Below are 5865 nucleotides of genomic sequence, written 5' to 3'. Positions count from 1 at the left end.
GGCTGCTATAGGGTGTGCGTCCTTGCAGGGACTCCTGTTCTCACGCTGGAGGGTTCTGGCTGGTCACTGGGGACATCCCATGGCTTAGAGTAGCCCACATGTGAGCCCTGCGATGGGTCAGCTGGTCTAAACCCTGAGTGCAGAAAGATGCAGAAAGGGTTTATTGAGCAGAGAAGCTCAAAGTTCAGAAAACAGAGGGAGGAGGAGGGATTTGAGGGAGAATGAGGCATCCTAAAGGTTTGTTTGGGTTCACAGTGCCTCCACAAGCAGAGTGATCGCCAGTACACTTACCTCCCAGCCCAGGCTCATTTGTGCTTACATGCATGGGTGATTGAGGTACTATTGCAATCCCACAAAGACTATTTGCTCAGCAAGATGCTTCTTGTATGAACACAGAAGCAAAATTAGATGTATTTTGAACGGTAAAGGAACATCTTGCATGGCTACTCTGCATCAAAGAACCAGCTTTTTGCTATGGAAATAATCACTCGAAATGTCCTCCAAACTTGTGTTCTGGCCACAGAGGTATTGCCTTCACAATGCTGCTGGACAATCCTGCCAGCACTTGTACTGCCATGCCTGCTTTCTCTGTCAGGTGTCTCCCTGACTTTTGGAGGCACAGGAGTGCTGCAAGACACCTCAATGGGTGAGAGAGACACCTCAATAGAGCTGCAGCCTCTCTGAAAATCAGGACCAACAGAGCATGATGCAGTGCCCAAATCACTCCCTTGGTAAAGCATCTCACCAGTCCGGTAATGGGGTTAGGACCTTGGGAACAGTTTTAAGATAATGCCTGATTAATGATACAGACAGATCCCCAGAAAAATGGATTGCACCAGCTCACACTTCTCTTAGCATGAGCACTGCCCCACATCCACACTTCCTCTCCCCAGGGTTTAATTCAAGTCTGCTTTTGTCCGGTCTTACTCGGAAACTAGATGTGATTTAGGAGTCTAGAATAACCTACCACCTCCCTTCCTGTTTAACATAGATATGCCCAAGGCTGATGTGAGTTATCATTAGCTTTGCTAATGAGATTGCAGGGGCCAGTGTAATTACGGCACAGAGCTCTGTGACAGCTCTTCCAGGAGGACTGTGGTGGTTCAGAGAAGCCCAGGATGGTGTTTTAAGGGAGGTAGGCACAGAGAAAGGCACATAGCATTAAGTAGATGGGAGAGATGCAAAAGATGCAAGACCTTTAGGAAATAGCTGCAGAAGCAGTTGGTTCTGGTGCAGTCAGCAGTGTAGCTTGGGGACCACACACTTCTGACCTGACAGCTTTCCAGTGTGGAATTCCCAAGGGAGGAGGGTAGTGGCAACATCGGGGCCCCTTGAGAAGGGTGCGATACTGAGCATTTGTGAGCTGTGGCAAGGGATGCCTCTTGTGGTTAGGCTGGTGTGTGGCACAGCATACCCAGCCAGCCTCTTGCTGAGGGTATGATGTGGACTGAAAGGCTTCCAGCACAGTGGTGGAGAGACTTGGGGTTTAGCATCGTCTTGAGATTGAGGATTGATGAAAGGATAAACTTATTTGCAAGAGAGCTGCTTATGAGATCGCCTCCTAAGAAGAGCCACTGTCTTCTCAGGACAAAGGATCTTTTGGCGACGCATGTGGAAAACCTGAACAAAGGTGGAGAGACTTTGGATGTGAGCTTTGTACAAACAGGCTGGGAAAGCTTCTAGGTGAATGCCTGGTAATAGTGAGATAAATGTAGTAATTTATTAAATCTGTTTTCTATCAGCTCATAGTATAATTTTTTTTTTTCCCCCAAAGACTCTGAGGCTTATGGCAGAGTTTAGATGGGCAGGGACCTCCGGAGTTATCTGTGCCCATGACAATTTATCCTTTCATTGTGTCTGTGAGAAGAGCCTGGCTGTCTGTTCTATAACCCCTGTTAGGTAATTGCAGATAGCTGTAGGACACCCGAGCCTTCCCTTCCCCAAGCTGAACAAACACAACTCCCTCAGCCTCTCCTCATATGCTGTGTGCTCCAGCCCTCTTTAGCAGAAAAAAAAATTCTTCTTCTGATAGGTATTCCAAAGAATGGCAAGGATGCAGTTTGCTTCTGAAACACATAGATATGTAGTTGTTTTTAAAGGAACTAAACCTCCCCTCTAGTAGTTTTGAGGAGAAGGTACTTAAGTTTGGATCTCTGAGCAAACCAGACTTTTAACTTCTTCAGTGGCAGCTTGTTTAGTAGCAAAATTGTTAAACTTTGCTCCCACTTTAGACTAGTCAATGCCATAGCAAATTCCTGAGGCTTTTTTTATTGGGCTGTTGAACTGGGACCAGCTTGTTTAACACAGAACTGGTTTCAAAATTCAGAGTTGTTTTTGCAATGTTGGGGAAAAAGGAACAAATAGGAAAGGCAAAAGCAGATACGAAAGAAACATAAACCTCCTCTGTGATAAACATTTTCACTGAAGACAATGAAAACAGCTTTCTGATGGAAATTCATTAATTTTTTTCTTTTTATCAAAAACAGAGTCTCTATCCTCTGCAGAGCTCAGGAGTGAGGCTTTGAAACTGGGACACTAGGGATGCTGCTGTCCCCTGCTTCAGGCACCACCAGGAGCTCTGCTATATGGCAGCACTGCAAAGTAGGTTGACCTTGGTTAAGTGGGTCCAGAAAATCTTCCCTGTTTTACCAGGGTAATTGTCTTTTGTGTGTCCTTTAGCTACAGCCTGCAATTTCCTGAGTCACCCCTTGGTTCTTTGTTAAATTAAGTAATTGCAGTACCTTGGCTACTTTCTAGAATTTAGGGCTCACTGCTGGACTCCATGAACATATAACATTGCCTGCCTGTCCCTGGTTCTTCTGAATTGCCAAATATACAAAGCAAAACTAGTCAGTCCTTCCTCATCACTAAAACAAACAAAATGTGCACCTCACCATGGTTTGGAGCCAATACTTGTCCTCTGTTCCCCCTGACTGCCGAGTGGGGAAGCTGTTAACACTGTTCTCACCAGGGACAAGGGTTTCAGTGAGCCTGAGGTGGCTGAACAGTGTCTGGCTTGTTCCTAAAGGGTGCAAAAAGGGCTTGGAAAATAGGACTGACATTTGGCCCTGGGACCCTGAATGTGGGCTGCTTGGTCAAGTCCTGCCTCTGCTGGCAGCAAAGAAGTCATAAGCTCACAGCACAGTCTAGGTGAGTAGGAGGCCTCATATGTCTCTAGTCCAACTTCCTGCTCAAATCAAGGCTAACTCCAAACTAGATCACGTTCCTCAGGGCTGTGTCCAGCTCAAGTCTGAATATTTCCCACATTGGAGCCCAGCATCTCTGGGCCCTCTAGTACCCTGGGGAAGAGTATTTTTCCTTAAATCCAGCCAGGGCTTCCCTTTGCTGCAGCTTGTGCCCATTACCTTTCGCTATGCACCTCTGGGAAGAATCTGGACTCAGTCTGCTTTATAGCTTCTTGAGGCAGTTAAAAGCTGCAAGAGGATCCCCTCCTTCACCCTTTTTTCTCAGTACTGAGCAAGGCCCACACCTTTAACCCCTTCCCATATGCACATACATGGGTGCATTGCACATTAGCAGCGAGAGCAAGGCCTCCATGAGGCTGCTTTCCTAAACCATCAGGCCTCCACCCACAGCAAATCCAAGGTTTTCCTGGTATGCCAGCCCACCACAGGGTAGTTTCCTCATCAGTAAGGGGACGTTACTGTTCCTCTGCAAGCTTCCCACTGGACAGGCTCAACACATGAAGCATTAAGCTCAACATATTAAGACTGTCTTGGCCCCCCTACTTTAGGGACAAGAAATGGCAAAGACATGCTTATTTCTTCAGAGTTGAGCATTAAAACTCATTTACCCTCCTGCAGCTCTCACGTCAGAATGACATCTCTGGAGCAAAGCCCGGAGAATAGTTTCAGGGTGTTAAAGCCACCGCATTCCTCCATCATGGCAAGAGGCAGTATTTTCCCCTTTTGTCTCTCTCTTACCTCCAGCAGCCAAATCTGCCAAGCCCAAGAAACAAAGCTGAGTGCCACCTCTGCCATTAGTGATCACCATGATTCTGGCCACTGGTGTCCAGCAAAGAATACTGCCCTGGTGCCTTGCACAAGCAGCTGGTGATGCAGTCCCCTCAGGGCAGAACGTGTGAAAGTTAACAGAGCCTGAACTGGCACCCACTTCCCATGAGATCCCCAGGGAGAAGGTGTGGATGGATAGAGAGGTCCCAGTGGGTTGAAGACCAGAGCAAGGTGCCACTGAGGCAGCACAGGGGTGGGATTCCCACATGAAGCTGTACATGGGGGAGGAAGGGGAGGTCCCGCAGCCTGTGCTACATTTATGTGACCATGCTCAACCTTCCAATGCTCCCCCCACATGGAATGGCACAACTAGGAGAAACAATCAACTGTGTAGAGGATCACTTGTTAAAAAGACCGACCAAATACCCCAAGCATCAGCATGCAAACAGGCAAAGTTCAGTAAGGCATTTACAGTCTAGCCTTGATGGACAACAGTTGGCTTTCTGTGCCATTCTGCTTCTGAAATAATTACATGGGTAACAGTGCAGGGGAACCCATATGTACTTTTGCTGCTTTAGTTGTTAAACATCACCAATTTTCCTAAATAAATGCTTGGGATCTTCTTGGTGACTGTCTCAATCCTGCTGGCTGAGATTGCTATCTGTTTTAAATATTCCACTTGGAGAACAACCCCCAGTACTCTAAAGAGAGCAAAAAGTCAGTGATTTACTCTCATCACTCTCGCACTTTGTCTCCAGCTAAGTCTAATGCAGTTGTCATTCAGATACTTCAGTTAAGCATGATACTTCAATTTAGCTCATAAATAGTAAGAGCAAAAAAGAACTTTTTAACCTGGAATTTTAGAGACCTTACTATAACTGCAGCCTCACAAGATTCTCCAGCACACTAAGAAGCTAGATCTCCATACACAGTCTTAGACGAAATAATCTGGAAATAACTTGGCACAGAATACTTTAAATACCATTATGTGCTGCACATGCAACATTAAATAGCTATGGCTCTAGCTTTTTCCAATAATACGAAAAATGGTATTATTAATCCCACTCTGCATCCCATGCCAAGTACATTTTAAACTTAACTTACCCGAGGCTAGTTGAAGATCCTTCAGCACTGTTGCCAGAGTTGGGAGTTAGCACCTGTGCAAGAAAGGAGAGAGAGAGGACAGCAATGGTGGCTTGACGTTTCCCAGGATGGGACTGTCACATGCTAATCACTGATTTGAAATGCAAGCATAACAAATGCCTTCTAATTATGTAATCTTCAGGTCACATCCTTGCATCCCCATGCAAAAATCAGGACTTTGCGCTTGGAAGAAGATGATACCAACTTTTTTCCTCTTCAATTAGAATTGCACACTGCTATGAAGGGAGGGTGAGAAGCCTTGTGAAGTGACGCGCAGAGTGGGCCGTCTGGTGAGAGCCAGGTGCTGATGTGGTCTCTGCTACGTCGCTGAGCTCAGAGGCTCTTAAGTACCTCTTGTGGCACACAATCGAGGCAGCCGGCAGTTGGGGACAGGGAGACGGGACCAACTCCTCCCCACTTTCTCTGACACCCTCAGTCTCCTACCTTGCATGGCTTCATTAGGGATGCCAGGCCCAAGAGGGTTACCAAAGTAGCCAGGGCAGGGGAGCAGCAAACACCAGTACTTGTGTATTTTCTGTTGCTTGTTAAATCATAAAAAATTTCCTTTGAGTAAAAATAAATAAGGGCTTAGAGGAAGGTGGGAGAGTAGGAGACAGAAGCCCTCCATGCCTGCTCCATTTCTTCACTGAGGTCCTGTGGGGCTTTTTGCTCTGAAGGGCATCAAGAAAGCACAGGGAGAATGCAGGTAACCCAAGGCCAGGGGTGTCAGGAAAAGGTTTGAACCAGT

The sequence above is a fragment of the Phaethon aethereus genome, assembly GCF_964289735.1.
Source record: "Phaethon aethereus genome assembly, chromosome: 3".
Taxonomy (NCBI): domain Eukaryota; kingdom Metazoa; phylum Chordata; class Aves; order Phaethontiformes; family Phaethontidae; genus Phaethon; species Phaethon aethereus.
The sequence above is the reverse complement of the archived record's forward strand: the minus strand, read 5'-3'. Positions refer to the sequence as shown.